Here is a 22,185-nt window from a genome sequence, read left to right as displayed (position 1 = left end):
TCTGAGTTTTTTTTTATGGATAGAAAGTAAAAGAGAAAGAAAAACATCAATTTGCTGTTCCACTTATTTATGCATTCATTGGTTGCTTCTTGTATGTGCCCTGACCAGAGATGGAACCCACAACCTTGGCCTATTGGAACAATGCTCTAACCAATGGAGCCACCCGGCCAGGGCTAATACTTTCTGCTTTTCCACTTTCTTCTTCCCCTTCTGCCAAAGCAAAGGGTTAACATTTGTATCTGCTCCAACAGAAAATTCCAGGACTGTGTCTCCCTGCTCCTTGTGAAACCACCACACATTTGTACTGTGGCCACTCCCTCCAGGAGGCCCCCACTGCAGCTTCTGCTCTGGTTCATCCTCACTCTCTCCGAAGCTCCCATCTGCTCCGGTCTCTCTCCTTTCTTATCCTAAGGCCTGAAGGAACACCATCTCTCAGCCAAATCTGTTTCACACCATCACTGATTTCCTTGCCATTCTGAGCAGCATTTTGGAACGACCTGGGATGCAGCCGTCAGCATTAGACTCAGGCAGACCAAGGAAGGGAGTGAGGCACCGTCAGGGCTCCCCTGCCAAACACCAGGAGGAAGAAAGCACAAGGGCCCAAACGTTTATTACACAGCCCTAGCAAAGAGCAGAAACACAAAACCTGAACAGTTAATTCATTGAGTGATGTAGAGCAGTAGGAGAAACTCCTTTTTCTATTTCAGAAAATGCACAAAGCCTGAAAACAGCATCTCCTAAAGGAATCGTGAGGCAATTAGGAGTAAAAGAACCACAGTTGGAAGTCAATTTTTTCTCCTTTTGGGAACTATTATATATTTCTCTTATTTTTTTCCTAAAGAAAATGAGGTGGAAACATTCTTAAGTTATAAAAGTGTCTTGTAGAAAGTTTTCCAAGCGGTAGGCAGTTGATCTAATTTTTCCCTAGTTAGTTTTATCAAAACTTTGTCAACACTCAATCTCATGAAAATGAGTTCAAAGCTCGTATTTAAATATTAAAATTTTATTCTAAAATGTAGGGGAAAGGCCTAAAGGGCAGGAGCAGTCCTGGCCAACAGCGCCCCGACACTGAAGAAAGAAAAGAGCTTCAAGCTACCTCCTGCCCCTCCCTGCAAACCACATCCTTGTGCAAGGACGCCACCGCGTGCGCGCTCAGCAACCCAGGGCGCGCACTGATCCCTAAACGGACCTTCAGAATCCGTCTGAAACCCACTGGCTCCTCCCCTGTCGAAGTGCCCTGCCTGTGTCAAAAACCTGCCCCTATCTCGCCCTTCCTGAATCCCAGGGTTTGCTTCTCTGAAATTCTGTTGCTCATCCTCTGATTCTCGTAGTTCTCATCTAGTAGTTCATTTTAGAGATATAATTTGTGCTAGGATTTTTTAAACAAGGGTTTTGAATATTGTGATTAGCACATGGGATAAATTTTTCAGTTACCTATATGATAAATAGTAATAAACCAGCAATAATATTTCTTTTTAAGTAACATGCCTATTTTCATTTGTTGGTTAAAAGTTCATTTTTTGGTCATGCATATTGTAATAGAAAATAAGGGCAGTTTTCTCCACTGTCCAAGCTTCCCCTGGTTGCATCCTCCTTCCCAGAACTTAGACACCTCGCAGCATTGGTGGCAGGCCCTTGATTTTCATGCTGACATCAGTCGAGGTGTTTTGAATCTGACCGGAGGCTCTGGCCATACTGCCTCCGGCATTACCTCTTTGGTCTGTTCTCCCAGGGACTTTGCTACCTTCCCCTGATGAGTGGGCCCCACCTCAGCCATTGGGCCTCACAGATCCCCTGAAGTCCGCTGTGATCACTATCCATTCCCCCGTCTGGGAGCCCAAACTTCCGTCCTTGGCTGTGAGGTCACTTCACCCCTTGCTGCAGTGACCCCTCCTGGGAAGACCACGAGTCAGCATCTTCAGGCATCTTCCAAATCCCCCACATGTGAGGACCACGCGGGATCTACGGACGATGGGGAATCACTAAGAGCTGCCTCGTGTCCTGTTGACACCAACATACCATCCCACCATTTCACTTTCTCCTCTCCCTTCCCGCTATTGGCTCAAAGAGATTACATGTCCCCTCCCTCTTAGCGGCCCTGAGGTTTCCATGATTTCTCCTCCCAATCAACCCCCTCAGGCCAAACCCCAGACTGGCGCAGCCACTGGGCCAGTGAGGAGCCCAATGAGGGTCTTCCCTCTTTAACTCACTGCCCCCGATCTGTCCCTTTTCTGATCCCACCAGCACGAAGGGCTCTCCACTCTTTCTGTGGGGTGACCCCTCTATTTATTAACCCTCTTGAAGGTCATTTTTCATGCCATTGTTTGTTAGTTATTGTCCTATTCTATCTGTTGTCACTTTCCTTTTGTAATTCGAGGCTACAGGCCGTGAGAGTGGTGTTTGGGGTACGCGGAAGAGTCACTGATAAGTGTGAAACTTTTCCTGGTCTGTGCCCTGACTTTAATGGAGGATTTATAATTTCTTATTCTGCATGTTAACTTTCCTCCACTAGCCTAGACTGAAGCACGAAGCTTGCACCATGAGCAACTCTCCCATTTTTTTGTCTTGCTTTGGAATATACAAGCAGGTGCTGTTTCTATCATTTCACTGAGTGATTATCAAATGGGATAAAATTGCAAACCGAAATTTTACGAGCTGAATTATTTATGAGTGAATTTCAATTTACTGAGCATCAGTTTGCCATTGCTCTGAGCCATCAGCTCAGGTTTACAAATATTTTCCTTACAGGGAATTGTTGTTGCAGTATTATTTGTAGTGTGCAAATGTCAAACTGGTAAAGCTCGACTATTAATAATGGATCTATAGATGCCTGAAAGGAGCTCTGTGCCTGCAACCCACAGGCTTGGTTTATCGGTCTTTTTTTTTTCCATTTCTTTTCTCTTTGAAAAGAAATCCTCAGAATGCCAGTTACAAGGTTTACAGCATTTCAATCTTATGCCCTATAAAATCTTATGTTCAGAGGTTAATAAAATGAGATTAATCCAGAGATACTACATGTTGGTTCTTTTTTTTTTTTTTCTCTTCCAAGCACAATAGGTTAAATGATGTAGCCTCCGAAATGGGTAGGGATTCTGCAGACAGCTGAATAGTGGATGTGAGCTGCCACCCAGCGGCTGGAAGTAAAGTCACCCACACCCACTGCCAGCAGAGCTAAAGAAATGCAAACCCAGCCCACATCTCAGAAGCACATCAAGGGTTATCAATCATTCCTGTTTACTGTCTCATGTTTACAAAGAAGGCAGAATGATGGGGAAATTATTAAATGCTTTAATGTAAGACGAGCCAAAGTCTCCTCTTTTATCATTTTAAGCCATAAGAAACTTGTTATATGTTCAAATGGTTTCCCTTTCAAGAATTACCAATTTAGAAACTTTGCCTACCCATATCCCATGAACCAAACTAAATAATGAAAGAATTATACATTATAAATACATCTCACTGAATGGAAGATGGTACATGAAAGAGGCAAAAATTTCAGTAATAATCTCTAAAGAAGAAAACACGGGAATACATCCATATAGTGACCACAATAACAGTACAGTTACAGAGTGAATTCACTTGGAATAACTTTGATCATTTCTCTTGTATGAAAGGTAATAAAACATCTTTTTTTCTTTAAGTTTCTTCACTGCTTTTAAACATTTTTAATACTAATATTTTAACATAGTTTTATTATTATAAAATAATACACATTTATTGTGGAAAATATAAAAATAAATATCACCACAATCTGAGCACTACTAATATATTGATTAGACAGGCTTTAATTTATTTAGCCAATACTTGAACTGTTAGCCTGGCTCCAATCTTTACTATTATAAACAATATAATAATGAATACTCTATAAATCCTTGTATAGATCTGTTAAAAAAATATTCCTCCATTTCTGTGGTAGCAACAGGGGGGTGGGAGGAGGAGAGAGGGGGAAAAGGTACAGAGAATAAGTAGCATAGAATGTAGGTTGAAAATATATAAGGGGAGGGCAAGAATAGTACGGGAAATGTAGAAGCTAAAGAACTCATAAGTATGACACATGGACATGAACTAAAGGGGAGGGAATGTGGGTGGGAGAGGGTGTGCAGGGTGGAGGGGAGTGAAGGGGGGAAATGGGACAACTGTAACAGCATAATCAATAAAATATATTTTTAAAATATTCCTTAAAAATTATACCCTTTGGTTCCCATGAGAAATTTATTTGTTTCTTCTTTGCCTGCACACCGCGAGAAATGGCAAGTCGCTAATACTGCGGTGCTAGTGCAGTTTGCAAGGTTTGACAACAGTGAAGCTGAATATTTTTAAAATACATATTGGATATTTCTGGGTTTGTTTGTTTGTTTTACTTCTGTGAATTGTCTGTTCACATCCCTTCCTATTTTTCTCCTGGTAATTTTCTCTCTATTGATTTGTAATTGCTCTTTTTAAGAGTGGATTAAGATATAGCACAAATACAGAAAATGAATAGCTGCTTCAATATTACTATCATACAAAGTAAAAATACAAAAGCCTTAAATATTTAGATCAAAACAGGTATTTTATTTGTATAAAAGGCATAGTCCACTGTGAGTATATACTAGCTCTGTGCCAAAAAAAAAGTACTAAAATAAAATAAGCAAGACTTGTTAGAAATATAGGCAAAACTAACAGAAAAACTATAAGAAGAGGATGTTCAGATGGGATGTTCTAATAGAAACATATTAAATATAATAATACACAGATCATACTATTCTTTTATAGGCCATATATGGTTAATGAAATTAATCATTAGAACACAGAAAACCTTACTGCATTTTAAACTTGTTTTAATGAATTTGTCTCATTGAATAGAGGTAAAGTTCAACAGTGATGGTGAAATGTAAATTTCCCTGGCCCCAAACCACATCCACAAGTCCCACGCATCCTGCAGAGCAGGGGTGCCAAACTCATTTTGACCGTGGGCCACATCAGCCTCGTGGTTGCCTTCAAAGGGCCTTAACAGTTAAGGAGTAGGTACATTTACACAGTCCTAAAATTATTTCGGCCCTTTGAAGGCAACCACAAGGCTCATGTGGGCCCCGGTGAAAACGAATTTGACACCCCCACTCTCGGGTCTCTCTCCTGCCTCAGAATTCCCCATCATGTCCAGGGAGGCTGAAACATCAAACTGGTGCCTGGGTGCTCTCCATTACTATTCACCCGCCTTCCCCGAATTCCTTACTGCCAAAGTCCTAAAGAGACCAATTCCTCCAAGAGTGCACAGCCACCGCTTCATGGGCCCAGATGGGCACCAGGCTTCTGCCCATTTGGGTGCCAGTGGTACCACCACTATTTCTCTACCACCTCGGAACCCACCTGGCCAAGAGGAGACAGGCGGATGGCCCAGAAGCCATGGAAAGTTGCTTTAGTTGGTTGGGCTGATAGGGACCAGGGCAGCCCTATGGCTTGCAGCCCTGGGGCTTCCCGGGAGCTGGGAAGTATCAGTGCAGCACAGACTGACTTTCTGGAGTACACAGAGGGAGGGGAGAAATAGCAGGCATCCAAGAGGCAAAAGCTTAGGGGCACTGATGAACTTGGACACCAACAAAAAGAGCAGATGCCACTTGTGACTGTATAGTATGAGACGATATTATAGGCTATGGCTTTAGAAGCCCCGAGATCCCCGCAATTGATGATTATGGGGAGCATGAAGAACACAGAACTGTATGCCAGTGAGCAGGGTAACCGTGCGCTGGGGAAAGGAGATTCCCAAACCTTTGAAAATTAGTGAACCCAGCTTTGAGCTAGTGAAGCACGCCATTGTGGGCCACAAAGGGGGGGAACACGGGGTTAGCAACAGATGGTGTTTGACTCCAAGTCTGTCTCACAGTGACCCAGTAGGTACATCAACTCATCCTGTGACCTAGTGGACACGTGAACTCATCCTGGGGTCACTTCCACAATGCCTACGTGTATAATCAGAACTGATGTCCCTGGCAAATAGCAGAACCCTCCATGTTACCAGGTATGCACTCTCCCGGAACACCCTCTCCCTATGAAAGCAGAAAGCAGCGTTACCATCTTGATGTGGCAGATGCAAGTGGCCCTCCCTACCACAAATCTTTTGAACACTCATGCCCCACCAGTACCTGTCTCGAGGGGGATGGTCTTCGAGCAGGGCTCCTCGATCTTAGCACATAGATATTTTGAGCTAGAGTAGCACACCCTCCCCACTCATGACGATGTCTCCAGACATTTCCAAATGTCTTCTGGGGACTAAATTGCTGTTGGTTAAGAAGCACTGAATGACATGAAATAAGCTTATCAGGGGTAGGTTCCGTTTACAGATGGTGTTCCAGATACGATGTCTTGAACTAGGAAGAAGCACAATTCTTATTAAGCCTCTGCATTTTGGAGGCCCAATATCTCACGTTTGAGTATACTGCAGCCCTAGGACTCAGATGTGCTGCAAGTCAGGGATTCGTAATTAAACATTTCCAGCATCATTTGAGGAGCTGTAGCTTCTCAGCCTCTGCTTGCTCACGCCATGGTCTTCAAGCCCAGGCGTGCCTTCTATACCTCCCCAGTTCTCAGCGTCCCTGGGAAAGCCAACGAGAACGGGGCATGAGAAGCACACCCCTCCTCCATCTCTGTTCCCACTGATCACACCTCCTTAGTCCCAACCCTCTCAGAAAAAAAATGGTGCCATGAGTCAGAGGTCTTTAAAAGTTCTCCATTAGCTTAGGCAAAGCAGAGTATCTATTTGCTTCTATTTAAATGATGGTCAGGACAGAAAAGTGGGAACACTGGGGCAAAACCCAGTGACCTTTGCTGAGCAAGTCCTGTGTGCCAAAAACCCTCTACATTCTCATCTCACTAGATCCTCAGAACAATCCTACCTAGTAACTTGACCCCATCTGACAAAGGAGAAAAACTACAGCTTCAAGAAGAATCTCGCTATAGGTGGCATGGCTGGAAAGCAAGGATATGACTGATTGCAAAGCCTCCTCACTTTTCTACCATACCGTGATTGAGTAGACATTTGTAATGCTGCTTAAAAACCTGGGCCTGCCCTGGCTGGTGTAGCTCAGTGGATTGAGCACGGGCTGGGGACCAAAGGGTCACTGGTTCTACTCCCAGTCAGGGCACATGCCTGGTTTGCAGGCCAGGTCCTCAGAAGGGGATGAATGAGAGACAACCACACATTGATGTTTCTCTCCCTCTCTTTCTCCTTCCCTTCCCCTCTTTCTAAAAATAAATAAATAAAATCTTTAAAAGAAAAAAAAAAAAAAACTGGGCCCACATGACCCAGTCTTTTTTTATATAAAGTATCAGAGTCCTGGACTCAAAAGTGATTTTTGAAAGTCTAATGATTGCTTAACGATCTCCAAGAATATTAAAAGGGATTCCATTTATCACCCAAACGACATTTCTCACAAGCCCTTCACCTCTCTTCCCCCATTCTCCCAAGCTGTTCCAGGATTTCTCAAACCCAGACCTTCCGCAGCTTTTCTCTCTCCCTTCCCTCTCTTCTCCTCTTTCCTCTTTCCTGGCTTTGGCTCCATCATCCCCCTTCTAGCCTCTAGGGTTCCCTGCAAAACAGAGAGCTCTAAATTCCCCTTTGAGGGTGGAAGGAATAGTGACAGATCTCTCACATCCGTGTCCTGGGTCCATCCCAGGCCAAATGGGATGCAAGCACATCTGGACGTGTGAAACGAACCGGAGAAGTCCTCAGGGAGGGTGACTCATGAAAGTTAAATTACATTAGTATTTCAGGAGATTTTTCTGCCCTTTCCCTTATTTTGGCCAATGGAGAAGAAAAATCTGCAGATCACACAGGAACTCTGGGGAGAACCAGGGAGGGAAGGACAAAAATGGCTCCTCTCCCAGATAGTATTTCCACCCCTAAACTGTGGCTCAGGACTGGTCTCATGGGAAGGAGCGGCACATGAGCTCACCGGGGAGTCTGGGGGAACCGAGGGGCAAAGCTGACGCAGCTTTGATGCTCATGGGGCCAAGCGTCATCCCTCACGAGACGAGGGTCTCAAGCACACTCACATACAGACACATCACCGCTTCAGGTGTGGCAGCACCTGCCTCCCACCTGGGTCATCAGCACCAAGAGAGACGCCCTGCTACCAGGACCCAGCACCTTTCACCACCACTACTGTGATGGTGGGTTGTATGTGTCAACTTGGCTAAGCACAGAAAAACCAGGTATTTGGTCAAGCACTAGTCCAGGTGTTGCTATAAAAGTATTCCTTAAGTGAGATTAATATTTAAATCAGTAAACTCTGAGTAAAACAAATTATCCTCCAAACTGTGGGTGGGCCTCAACCAATCAGTTGAAGGACACGTTGTGCAACGGCCCTCTGCCGTGTGTCCACACAGCCAATCCCTACACCTCCGGCCAGTCACCCCTCAAATAACACCTTCACCATCGGGCCTACTCAACCACTTTATTTAAATTGCAATCGCCCCACAATATACACTTAAAAGTTCTTACCTTTTTCTCCTTTTTTCCATAGCATGAATTATCTTCCAACATATAAATAAAATGTGCTTGTTTAATGTTATTGTGTATAGCCTCCCTTGACTAGAATGTACGCCTCACCAGGACAGGGTTTTTGGTTTAGTTCATTGATGTAACCCAGGCTCCTTGAGCCGTGCCTGAGACAGGACTAATGTTCAACAGATATGTGTGGAATGGATGAACCTCTTCTTGACCCCACGCCCCCCAACCCAGCTACTTTCTTCTCCTCCAAATGCCTCTGAGGAATGGTTTCCACCCACTGTCCCCCACTGTCTTCCTCATTCTCTCTTGAACGCATCCAACCTGGACGTTGTGCCCTCAAGTGCGCCGCCACAGCTCCTCAAGGCACTGGGAACTCTGTGCCTCAGGCCGGGGGCAGGCTCTCTCTTCATCTTAAGTGACACTTTGTTTGGCAAAGTTGATCCCATTCCTTGAAAACTTTCTTCACTGTACCCCAAACTCCCTCTCCTGATTCTGCTCTGACCGTCTGGCTTCCTCTCCTCCTCCCCCCAGACCTCTGAAGCAGGCTCCAATCCTCTTCCCCACTGACTCTCACCCCCGAGATGATGGACTGAACCTCCCAGTTCCTGTCTCCAACTCTGACCTCTCCTCTGAACTCCAGCCATAAACATCCAACTCCTAGCTCTCCGCGCACATTGCTCCACAGGCATCAAACTCAGCATTTCCCAGATCAAGTCCTCCTTGTCTCCAAGCCTGCCCCTCCCACAGCCTTCCCATCTCAGAAGAGGGCAGCTCCATCCTCCCAGTGAAAACTGTGACTCATCCTTGACTCTGCTTTCTTTTCCTTCCTTTCACTTCTAATTCATCCCAAATCCTGCCAGCCCTGCTACAAAATACACCCAGAGTCTGACTGATTCTTAGCTCACTGCTACCACCTTTGCCCAAGACACCATTACCTCTCACCCAAATTACAACAATACCTACCCAATGCTCCTGCTTTTCCACTTCTACTCTCCCACACAAACCAGAATCATCCTTTCACAGTAAAGGGCAAAACTCGGTCGGTCTCCCTGCCTGGCCCTCCGGGATCTCCCCACACCTCTCTTACTGCATCCCCTATCCCTTTTCCTCCCCCCACCCTCCCTCTCCTGATTCTCCAGGTACAGGACCTCCCTCAGCTGTTCCATTAACATGCCCAGCACACTCAGGCCACAGGACCTTTGCATGTGACATTCCACTCTCTGAATCCCTATTTGCCAGAGAGCCACCTCAAATCCTCAGGACCCTGCTCACACACTCATTTTTCAGTAAGGCAACTCCTGGCCACCCCACATAACATAACAAGCCCCACAACATCACCTCCACAGAGTCCTCCAGCCCCGTGCCTCAATGATTTTGTCTGCAGAGCTCATCAGCAGCTGACAGAACTACATCATATCCCCACTAGAATGGAAGCTAGCAGGGCTGGGACTAGGTCTGTTGCATTCACTGCTGTAATCCCAGCACCTAGAGTAGCACCTGGTTCATAGTAGGTGACCAATGAAGAAGAATTGAGTGGAAATCCAGATGATTCAGACACTGGTGGTCTTGGAAACATACTTCTGAAGAAAAGTCATGAGCTCTTTGGAGCCAGGACTGGGCCTTGTTTCTTTTTTTTTTTTTAATATATTTTATTGATTATGCTATTACAGTTGTCCCATTTCCCCCTTCACTCCCCTCCCCCCTGTGCCCCCTCTCCCACCCACCTTCCCCCCCTTTAGTCCATGTCCATATGTGATACTTATAAGTTCTTTAGCTTCTACATTTCCCGTACTATTCTTGCCCTCCCCCGATCTATTTTCAACCTACATTCTATGCTACTTATTCTCTGTACCTTTTCCCCCCCTCTCCTCCTCCCATCCCTACTGCTAGCCCCCCCTTGTGCCCACTATTTCTGTGGTTCTGTTCCTGTTCTAGTTGTTTGCTTAGTTTCTTTTGGTTTTGCTTTAGGTGTGGTTGTTAATAATTGTGAGTTTGCTGTCCTTTTACTATACATGTCTTTTCTTTATCTTCTTTTCTTAGATAAGTCCCTTTAGCATTTCATAAAGTAAGGGCTTGGTGATGATGAACTCCTTTAATTTGACCTTATCTGAAAAGCACTTTATCTGCCCTTCCATTCTAAATGAGAGCTTTGCTGGATAGAGCAATCTGGGATGTAGGTCCTTGTCTTTCATGACTTGGAATATTTCTTTCCATTCCATTGTGTCCTGGCAGGGTGCCTGGCTCGGAGTTGATCATGTAAATGTTTACTGGAGAGATGAAGAGGCAGATGGAGCTGGATGTTATTTATCCCCCACACACATCCTTCCGTTTGCAGGGACTTCACGGAGATTCAAAGGAGGGAGGCCACTGGGTTTTCTGGTTTGGAAGGAGGAGGGACGTGGAACCTACTGGCTCTGGCTCCCAGCTCTGCCCTGCCTCCGCGAGGCTGCCAGCTGACCGCTGTCGCCCCTGCCGAGAGGGGCAGCTCTGAGACAGACATCCGGTATCCAGCTGGCTGCAGACAGGAAGCCACATTTTCCAATCCGCTTACCAACACCAAATATTAAATACTCAATATTTTCCTCTCCATCACCCTGACATCGACTTCACCTCTCTATCCTTCTAAATCCAGGAGGGAAAGGAGGCAATGACCTGTTAACCCACCACTCTCAAATTAGCTCTCCATATCTTCTTCCTTCCTCCACCTAATCCCACCCACCTTTCTCAGACTGTTGGTGTCTCTGTAAGCAGCCATTGCCTCCTGATTTCCCAAGAAGGGCACATCTGGAGTGTTAGGCCATCATTCCCAAACCTGGCAGGCACTTGAATTGGCGCAGATGGTTTGTATGAACACATGTTGCCAAGCCTACTGCAAAGACGCTGAATCGCCCAGCACCAGTCCCAGGGCAGGAACGGGGCTCCAGCCCCACCTGTGGAGTGGATGCAAGTGCCCCGCCCCCTCCCATTCTGGATGGAGGTGAGGACGATGCCTTCCAAGAGTGCATTTCCCTGCAATAGAGCTTACAAACAAGTGCAGCCTTCCAGACAACCCCCCACCTGCTGGTCCCCACCCAAACTTGGAAGCCAAACTTGTTAAGTGGCTGGGACAGTGGCCCCAAATTTTTAAGTCTCAGAAACCCTTTATGCTTTTAAAAATCATCAAGGACCCAAAGCCTATGGGTGCATGTGGGTTATATCTGTTGATGTTCGTTCACTGCACTCAAAATTAAAACTGAAACACGTTTAAAACACAAGAATACACAAGCACATATTCTGTCGGCCATCACAGCAATGACACCGTCACACATCATAGTAACCACTGGAAAGCAACTCCACACACAAGATGTCTTAGCATAAGAACATAGTTTTGACCTCAGAGATGCCCTGAAAGGATCGGAGGGTCCCCCCAGGGGTCCTGGACAATACTTGGAGATCTTCTAGGCTGTGGGAACGGGCAGAGTCTCCAGGCTGCCTGCAGGAAGCTAGGGGCATGACCAAACTCCGGCTGACGTTATTTCCTGCTTTGAATGGAAGCGAGAAAAGCTCTCAGAAATGAAATCCACGAGGCAAGCAGCTGAAGTTTTCTGAAACCTGCAACACTGGGACTACTCCCAACCTACCTCTTGCTCAATCCCTTGAACGATTTCAGATCCAAGTTCTGGCACCAACAGAAAACGACTGCCGGGGCAGGCAGAGGAACAGCCCCCAGAGATGCCCACGTCTTAATCCCTGGAACCGGTGAATATGTCAGGGAACATAAAAAGGGGGACTAAGGGTGAAGGTGGAATAAAGGTAGCTAATCAGCTGACCTTACAATAATAGGGAGTTTAGCCCTGGCTCTCCCTGTGAGCCCCAAGCAATCCCAAGGGTCCTTAACAGTGTGCCACAGAGGCAGGAGAGGGCACAGAGAAAGAGATGTGACTCAGGGAGAAAGATCACAGAGATACAATGTTGCTGCCTTTGAAGAGGGGCGTGGGGCAACATTGGGGCGCCCCTAGAAGCTGGAAAAGGCCGGGAACACACTCTCCCCTGCCTCCAGAAAGGGAGGCAGCCCTGCCAACACCTTGCTTTCCGCCCAGGGAGACCTGTGTCAGACCTCTAACCCACAGAACTGTTCAATAATAAATGTGCTGTTTAAGCCACCGGGTTTGTAGTAATTGGTCACAACCGCCATAGGAAATTAGCACAACTGTTAACATTTGATCCCTGCACCTAACAGGAAACTTCCCAGAAGAGCCCTGAAGGAGGGAATGCCTTCCTGTGGGCAGAGCTCAGGACACTGGCCAGTCACCGACAGGAGGCCATGAGAACCCCTGACCCATATCCCCCCAGCTCCCCACCTCCGCACAAGCGGCTTATGTTCTGGACCAGCGGCCAGTCCACAGTGGTCTCGCTGAGGCTGTCGCTCTTTTAAGTGTCTTTCATTGTCAGCAGCCCCCTACCCCGCACCTCCATGACGTTACACCAGTTGTCGTGAGAAGGACTAAACAACAGCACCTAGTCCCCAACTGTAAAGACACTCACTGGCCTGGATCACGACCACGTGGAAGGAGTGACCACCACTAGGAGATGGGGGGACAGCACCACTGGGTGAAATAGCTGGACGCATTTCACGTTGTCTCCTGCCGGGTCAGAAGGATGGAGGAAGGCAATGCGTTCACTACGGAATGAATGCCCGAAGGAGCATGTGCGTGCATTCTGAGTGGCCCAGCAGCCCAGGTGTGGAAACCCCCATATCAGCCAGTCCCTCAGCCCAGAGCACAGTCAACCCCCCTCTGTCCTGGTTACACCCCCTACTGCCTCCAGGCCACTGGGACTCACTTCAGAATGGCCCAGCCCTGCATCCCACAGGGCCGTTTGGGTCAGAGGACACCTGATCAAGGTGGAGAGATTTCCCCCCTAGAATTTGGAATTAGAGGCTAAGAGAGAACCCATCTCCTGGGTGGCTGTGACTGTAAAAGCTCAGAAACCATGGACTGGCTTCTGCCTACAGGCAGACTACGGACACAATCAAGCCAGTTGCCAGAAAGACAGGGACAAGAGTGAAGCCAACACCCTGTGAGCAGACATCAGCGTCTGGGTCACTTGCCGGTCCTGGCCCCAGCTCCTTTCTCAGCCCAGCATCACCGTCACCACCGCACTGTGATTCCCCGCAACAACGCTGCTGAGTCCTGATCCGTTCCTCTTGCCTGCTTTAGTTGGTTCAGGCTTCTTGCAACCATAAGAATCCTGACTCACACGTGGTATCACTACTATAAGGGCACGGGATCCTGCAGGAAGCATTTACTAAGGCATCAAATCCATAACCGATGTTCAGTTCCTGGATAGGTTCCTCTTTTCCTCTTAACAGACTCCGGGGTAGCCATGCTAAGCAAGACTGCCGAGTCCCACACTTGCATGCTCCACCCCTATGCCTCAGCCTCACCTGTCCCTGAGGCCCTGGACCACTTGTTGCCCCCCAGCTGTCCCTGCGCATCCAGTTCTCACATGCACAGCCCCATAGCCTCTCTGGCTTCGTGCCCAGACCACATGCCTCTCGCCTCCAGACCCCTGGAGCCTGCTCATCACCCACGACACACAAGCAGAAGAGCAGGAGGATTCACATCAACGAAGCCAGCATTCACTGGTGGGAAAGTGGAGCCCGAGATCACTTCTCCCTCCTTCCCTCTACTGGACTTGAGGTTCACGTGGCTTCGTGGCACAGTCCCACCCACTGCTACCTGGAATCAGCCAGCAAGTAACACACCCTCACGTGTGTGCTCCCTCCTCCCCTGATGCCCTCCCTCCATTTTTCCCTCTCTCTCGCTTCCCTGGGATTGCACCCCTAATAAACCGGCTACACAGACCCATGACCCAGGGAACTGCTTTTTAGAGAACTCATTCCAAGAGGTTGTTGGCTGCAAGGAGGTCTATGGTAAACTTAGGAGCTGAGTATAATGGAGATGAAAAATTCCTGGCTGGTTTGCTTTGTGGTGACTGACAGTGCAAGAGGATACCTTATTAACTGAAACACAAGACAGAAAACAACAGAACCCCTAGGAGTGTGGATTATACCAAGTTACTTAGTAACATCTCTCCAATACATTCCTCACACAAGAGAATGAAAGTGAGATCCTCTTAGCAAATAAACTAAGTTTAATGCCTCGCTGTCTGCCAAGCGTGAGAGAGTTTAATACGATGTTTCAGTGGGGCTCGTCAAACCATGACTACTTTTGCCTGGAGAGAAAGGAGCACATAGTGATGAACTACATAAACCTGTCACATGGAAACCACAACCTAAAAAAGGCAAATTCAAAGAAGCCACTCCCCGGACAGCCACTAGGTGGTGGGCTTTCCCCACTCATTGAGTTCTCCACCCCAGCTCCCTGCTGTTGTTAGTCTGGTTGGTAAGAATTTGTGGCCCAGAAATACTGAAATTGACTTGCAATAATCTGAGAAGTTAAGAAATCTCTAAATTTAAAACGTGGGAAAATGTTTTATTATAAATGTAGGACAAGTTTAAACCACAGAAAGTGTAATTGTCCATTATCTCTGTGTGTTTTGTTACTACGGCTCCTTTTTTAAAAAGCCTCTGATTCTAGAAAGGGAGGCATTTTTCTTTTCGATTTTATTTTGTACTGGTTTCAGGTGTGTAGCTCAGTGGTTAGACAATCATATACTTTACAGTGTTCCGCACAATATTTTCAGCACCCCAACTGGCACCACACATAGTTATTACAACAGCATTGACTATATTTCCCACGCTGGACTCACTTTCTCATGGCTACTTTGTAACTGTGGATTGGTGCTTCTCACCCTTCGCCTCTTTCACCCGGACCCCAGAGCACCCCCCTCCCCTCCTCTGGCAACCACCAGTTCCCTCCCTGCATCCATGAGTCTATTTCAATTTTGTTTGTTCATTTGTTTTGTTCTTTAGATTCCACATGTAAGTGAAATAATTAGGTATCAATTAGGTATTTGTCTTTCTCTGTCCGACTTATTTCACTTCACATAACACTCTCTAGGTCCATCCATGCTGTCACAAATGGTAAGATTTCCATTCTTCCTTTCCACTGTATACCATGTGCGGCCACTCTTTAATCCACTCCTCTGTTGATGGGCACTCGGGCTGCTTCCATAGCTTGGCTATTGTAAGTACCACTGCAATGAGCAGAGGGGTGCACGTATGCTTTTGAATTCGTGTTTTGGGGTGTCTTCAAATAAATCCCCAGAAGTGAAATCACTGGGTTATAAGGCAAATCCATTTTTAATTTTTTGAGGAAATTCCATATGTGTTCCACAGTGGCTGCACCAATATGCCTTTCCACCAAGAGTGCAGTAGGGTTCCCTTTTGAAAGAGGGATGCATTTTTATTAGAGTGTTTGATGAAGTCTTTGGCTCTGTTTTGATTTAATCTGGATGGGTATGTGCGTTTGCTGTTTAAACAAGGTGTTTTCATAACCAAAAAAATCTCCTAGAACAGCATTTCTCAAGTGAATCCAAGGCACAAAAGGAAATTATGTACTCAAGGTCACTGGAGACCCAAGGGAGGTGGCAGGGCCAGGGAGTAGAGGGCGTACCGCTTGCGGGATGGGAGTAGCAGCATAAGGATGCTGCAGTAAGAGCACCGAAACAAAAACAAAAAACTTCACAACAAATTTTCCAGCTTCTCAACAAGAGATGCATAAAATAATTTACTGTTGAGCTATACAATGGGATTCTATGCAGCCATTTAAAATCATGTTAAAGCATTTTAATGAAACTGAAACCTGTTTATATGTTACAAAATGAAAAAAAAAAAATCAGACCCCAAAAGGGTATGAATCCATTTTTGTTTAAAAATTAAAAATTAATAAAAATAAATTGCATGGACATATATGTGGGAAAGAGAATACTACCATTTTCTGAGACTGAGAGAAAGGCTTGCAGATTATTTTCATGTTCTGTTGGCTTTATCTGTATTTCCTAGGCTTACTTCTGTCTTATTTTTATTTTAATTTTAATTAGTAGCACTACTCTCTCCTAGTCCTCTTCTAAGCACTTTATAAATAACAACTCACTTAATCCTCACAAATATCTATGAAGTAGCTACTATTACAAACCCCATTTTTATAGGCTCAAATGTTAAAGAACAGAGAGGTCAAGTTAACTACTCAAGATCACATAGCTAATGAGTGGGTAGAACCAGGATTCAAATCCAGAAGTCTGGCTCCAGATTCTGTGCTCTCAACTGATTAAACAAGAGCAAAAGTAAATAAAAAGTACAAAGAAAAATATAGGAAGAAAAGAAGGAAGGGAGAAAGAAGGGAGGGAGGGACGTAAAGAGAGAGAGGGGAGAAGCTGTGTGCCAGGGAAAAACACCCATTTCCTTTTGAAAGCTTTTAAAAATTGCTTACTGCCTCTAAAATTTTATTATAAAAAGGAATCAGGGTTTTTGTGGGGTTTTTTAGGAAAAGTATGGACTGAAAAATAGATAAATATCAAAATGGTTAACCCCAAATACTGCAAGAATTCAGAAACATGTGCATAAATGTCTTCAATCAGAGGTCTTTAATCTTTCTCCTACATACCCCTCACTGGCTGCTCCCCCGCCCCTTCAGAACATAATAGGTGCAGAGGGGCTGAATTTCCATCCCGACCCCACAAGTCTGGACTTTGCCTCTCTCCAGCATGCCTCAACCTGACTAGGACAAAAAGTCAGCATTTTTTTTAACTAAGAGAAAATGAAATTGTACACGTGGGGGGCAGGGGGACCCTGCAGGGAATGCCCAAGCTGAAAGAATGACAAACCTCAAATATTAGTCCATACCACTCAAACGAGTGTGTCTAAACAGGAAACACACGCATCCCTCCAAAGTAAGATAAGAGCGAGGGCTGCAAGTGCACAAACAAGTCTGTGTCTGCAGCAAACACGGACCGGCCCGCTCAGCCAGACGCTGCTGCCGGGAGTCAGGGCTGAGGGAGAGGAAGGAAAGGGGGGAGGCAGAGGGGGGCGGGGAGGAGAAGGGAACAGATGGAAGGCTGAAGGAAGGAGGAAGCGGGATGAAAGGACGGAGGGGCACAGAAGACAGAAGGGAGAGGGGCGTGATGCAGAAGCTTTCATTTTACACGCCAAGGAAGGGACACCAACACATGCACAAACTCACGAAGCCCAAAAACCTATTTCTTTCTTTTCCTCCGTACAGACTTCAGGCAAAAAAATCCCCACCTGCAGATGTCAGGATTAAATTCTGCAAAGAAGTGCGAGTGTCACATGTAACAAGCATTAAGCAAAAGCCTTTATTTCACTGCAGTATCCTCCAGTACACAAAGCAGGAATTAACAGGCCTTTTAAACAAGTAATCTTAATACAAATAAAGCAAATGCGGCTTAGGGGAAGGAGACCCAAGCCCAGAAAGCTGCAAGGTAGTGTCACAAACTCACAAAGAATGAGACAAAAGTTCGTTTTGCCCATTCAGCTCAGCCACCGACCTACCTTCCAGGAAACAGGTATTTTTAAATCGTCAGGGATTAAACTACTTTAAAATAATATTGTTTGTGTCACTGCAAATGCCAAGTTCTGTTAAAAGGAGCTCTCTATTCCACTTGGCAGGACGCAGGTTTGTCTGGTGCGCAGCCACAAAGACCGGCTGGGGAGCGGTGGCTACTTCAGCTGCAAGAACAGGAATGGCTGAGCAGCTTGGAACTGCTTGGAATTCTTCAGATCTGTTCTGCCTGAAATGACTGATCATCCTCATCCTCGCCCCTGCAAACACACTAATCCCACACACCCCTCAACCCCAACCAAAAAATCCACCACATTCCCAGATTACCCACAAAGCAGCGCATGGTACACTGAGGAAATTCAGAGAAAGACGGAGACAGAGGTGGTACCTCTTTAAAGAATCTTTGTATCACTGTCCTTAAAGATCATTTGCACCTAAAGCTTTGCTCTTTAGCCTTTGACCAAATGCATAAAATTTTTAACCTAATTTCTCTACATTCACCAATTTACTGGTGATGTGCTAGGCCCTGTTTTATTTCACTTTGGTGCCAGTGGCCTCCAAACTTGACTTTTTTAATCCATAAAAAGGGGATTGTAAAAGTCTAGTTTTAAGAAATTCCACTGCAAGAATACATCTTCTATCCGGGCATCCCCTTGTAATGGGCTGTACTTATGTAACACACTTGATGAACCCTGCTCAGGTACTGGTGCTCCACTCACATCTAATGTTACTCCCAATACTAAAAGGTGACTAAAGAAGATAAGGATACATTATTAGCCCTTTTTAAATCTTTATAATGAGGTTTAAAATATTAGTTCACTGCACATGTATTTCCACACAGTTACCAAGACATGACTAAAACTCCCAAGGTGCAACTTAAGCAGCCTCTCCCCTCCCACACCGACTACCACGACAGAGACCACTAGGCACTGACCCAGTTACTTTTTCTGACGCCTTAATTACCCCAGGAACACCACAGCTCTTCTTTAAGAAGTGGCAATATGTGGGCATTTCTGCTACTCATTAACACCCTTACAACATACACAAGCCAATGAACGGGCAATGTGAAGTCACAAACACAGGGGTGATGAACATCCTCAGCGAATGACGGATGGGTGCCCACATTCTTCCTCGGCTATGCCCGTCTGCACGTGCTCAGCTGTGGAACACGGAATCTAGAATTCTGACAAGGACATCTCGGGCCCCAGAGTCATCAGGAAGTTAATAAACAAATGTAATCGTGATGCAAATGCTACACTATAACACATTCAGAAAGAAAGCAAATATGTCATGCTCCCATTTCTCTTTAAGCAGGTGGAAGATAATTTAACAGTAAATGAGGTGACTGGGAGGATTCCCATTTTTAAGTTTTTTGATCAACACAAGCCTGGTGAAAGGGTACTGAATACCCAAAGATTCTGAGATTAATTTCCTCAGGAAAAAAATCAAATATTCTGCCCACTCTATTGTCAATTGTAGAGATGACAAAACGTAGGTACTATAAAATTCAGTCTCATGAAAAGACTATTCGGTAAATAAATGTTTTCCATTGCCTAATATTCTCAGCATTGGGCTAGACACAAACAAACATAGGTATTTGCCCTCGGAACTTAAGGGCATAAGTAAAATGAACTGTATAGCCTCTGCTCATGAGCTACAACTATACACAAAGCATGAACTACAAATACATATAATCAAAGCCTGCTATGACACAGAAAATAAGATTATTCTGTTCCAGCAATTTTCAACCAGTGTAACTCAAGAATTTTTAAAACATGGGATAGCTGACTATTTAGTCAGGGACACTAACCTCTTTTCCTTTAGACTGCCAGATAAAAAATGACAATAGCCCACACAACCATAATTTTGTGAGCAAATCAAAATTATACCTATTTTTGGGTCAGATCAGCAAAAAAATATTTTTTTGGCGTCACAAAGTTTTAGTAATTGGTTTATGTGTACCTTGAGATGATAAAGGTTGAAAATTGCTGCCCTACTTTAGTGAGCATCTTCTTCCTATCACTACTATAAGGAGCCCCTATAGGCCTGACAGTCTTCTGTACTTGAAAGCTTAGATGGAAAAGAAGTCAGGCCTAAGCTGGCTGGTCATGAATGACCTCAGTTTCACTGGGCTCTGCCTCTTTGCCCACTGCCACTATCACATTTGTCTGTAACGTTTCTTCTACCTGCATGGCCAGCTGTGCACTTCCTTACGTCCACTTGGGACAGCTGCCCAGGTTCATTGACAGAGGCCTCTGTCCTTAGCTTGCAGATGCCCACTTCCTCATTTGCTTGCCCCTTGGTCTCTGTTTATTTACGTCCTAATCTCCTGTTCTGATAATGATACTGGTTGTATTGGATTAGGGCCACAGGTTTGACCTCATTTGACCTTAATTACCTTTGTAAAGCCTCCTTCTCCAGATACAGTCATATTCCAAGGTAGGGGTTGGGACTTCAACATATTAATTTCAGCAGGACACAATTCAGCTCATAACACATAATAAGCATGTCCACTGTGATGCTTATCAAAACCTGCTTTGTTGGATATATTGATGTCTTTATTACTAAATATTTAAGTGCTCTGAGCTCACAGAAGGTCTTTTTTCTCCTCTTGGTGATGATACTCAGGCCCTACCTGGTCCTCAGCCACCACTGCAGCACCACCTCCTGCCTCCTTCCACATTGGTCTTCCCACATCGGCCATGGCCTCTGGCCTTCATAGGGATTATCGCTTCTAGCTGGAGAGCTCTGCCCTCCTCTGACATCACTCACCTCTGCTGGCCCCTTTCACGCCCTACCCATAGCTGTCTTCCCCACTGGAGGGTCAGCTCTACACATAAGGGCTCTTCTCTGTTTGTCCCCTGACGTGTCCCCAGTCCCCAAACAGTTCCTGACACTCAGTGGACCCTCTTTTGGGGAATATTGCTCATCAGCGATGAATGCTTCCTCTGAGCTGTGCCTTGCTTTGTTTTATTGTAATGAACGCTGACACAGACATTTCAGGATACCAAGGCCTCACAAACTCTCTTACCCTTTATCCCAAGTAGGCTAAATATGGTTGAGAAGTGGCCCGCACAGTGTTCGGACCTCCAAGAATAAGATCTTTTCTTTTTCCCAGTGTCCAAGCATTCCAAGGAAGTCCACAACCACTCCTGTGGGGGTGGACACAGAGGGCTCTCCCCACACCCACAGCCAGGCTCCAGGTTGTTGGCCCAACCTGGAGGATGCTTCCAAAAAGAAAGACATTCTGATTCTTCGTAGTACCTCCCCGGGGGGCAGAAATGTTGGCCCATAGGAATCTGATCATAATTCTCTTAACCCATCTTCGGGTAGGTACAATGACAGGCTTCCTCAAATGGACGCAAAATATCCCAGGTTACCTGTTGAGTTGAAGCGACTGGTTTTTATTCATAAACAAAGTAATGTGTGAGCAGTTGCTACACCCACCCCCTCCATTTTTGGTCTGTTTGTTAAAAGTGAGGCTACAGAAAGTAAAGCCAAAAGCAAACAGCAGAAAGGTATAAATAAACAGCCACTGTGCTCAGTGCCAGGAAAGAGCTTAGCATGACTAAAGCAGAAAATGTTAACAGGTAAACTTCCGCCTAACGTTTCCTGTGCAGCTGAGACCAATTCCTCGAAATGTCCATACGCAGAGCAGCCTTTTTCTCATGCAGACACTAGCCTCCAATGTAGGGAGAAAACAGGGTCCTGGACTTCCCTGTGGAATTTAAAGTTGTGCATAGGCCACAGCTCACAGATGCAACAGTCTGTGTTTTTTTGTTTCTGCTAAATCGTATAACAACAGAAATCCATATTTGCCACATCGATGGTAAGTTATTACGGCTGCTAAAATCCTTTCCATGTCAGCCTCACCAACTGCCATTGGTGAGGGTTAGGAAAAGGATGCAGTGTGGGGAGGAGTTCTGAGCTGCACTTTGCTTCTTCCTTGCTGCTCTTCACCCTGATCCGGGCATGCTCACTTACCACCTTCTGTTTCCAATGTATGTAAAGTAAGGCTGCTCACCAACTGGGGGGACACATGAGCTGTACAATGAGTTTACAGGGATGTGACCTGGTGCACACACAAAAAAGAAAAGATTTACCAAAAGATGCTAAGTTTGTATCAGGAGAAAGTCATGTAAACATGGCCTTCAGGGTATTGTCCTTTATACTTTTTTCTAACTATAAAATTTATATTTACATGTATATAATTTATGTTACTATATTTGTGGT

At 45.5% G+C, this 22,185-nt stretch overlaps 1 protein-coding gene across 1 annotated transcript in view; it reads right to left on the bottom strand.

Annotated features, from left to right (window-relative positions):
* DNAH5 (dynein axonemal heavy chain 5) overlaps nucleotides 1-22,185 on the bottom strand; it is a 244,307-nt gene that overhangs the window by 219,966 nt on the left and 2,156 nt on the right. The window lies entirely within an intron of this gene.

Source organism: Phyllostomus discolor, chromosome 3, assembly GCF_004126475.2.
Source record: "Phyllostomus discolor isolate MPI-MPIP mPhyDis1 chromosome 3, mPhyDis1.pri.v3, whole genome shotgun sequence".
NCBI classification, from domain to species: domain Eukaryota; kingdom Metazoa; phylum Chordata; class Mammalia; order Chiroptera; family Phyllostomidae; genus Phyllostomus; species Phyllostomus discolor.
The sequence above is the reverse complement of the archived record's forward strand: the minus strand, read 5'-3'. Positions and strand labels throughout refer to the sequence as shown.